We start from the raw sequence: 217 nt of genomic DNA on the forward strand, positions 1-217 counted from the left end.
TAAAATATTTACTCTTCTCCTGTTACTTATAGTCAACTGCTAGATAATGTACTTTCTGCTGATTCCCAGAGCACAAAAGTAAAAACAGCAAGTTCTGGGTAGGTCTGTTCATCCTGTTCATTCACACATATATTCAAACAAACAATCAGCATTAACAGATGATCCACTAGGTAGTGAATTCGGTTATCTTACATTGACCCAAACCAACAACAGAAAG

Source organism: Manis javanica, chromosome 3 (assembly GCF_040802235.1).
Source record: "Manis javanica isolate MJ-LG chromosome 3, MJ_LKY, whole genome shotgun sequence".
Lineage (NCBI taxonomy): Eukaryota > Metazoa > Chordata > Mammalia > Pholidota > Manidae > Manis > Manis javanica.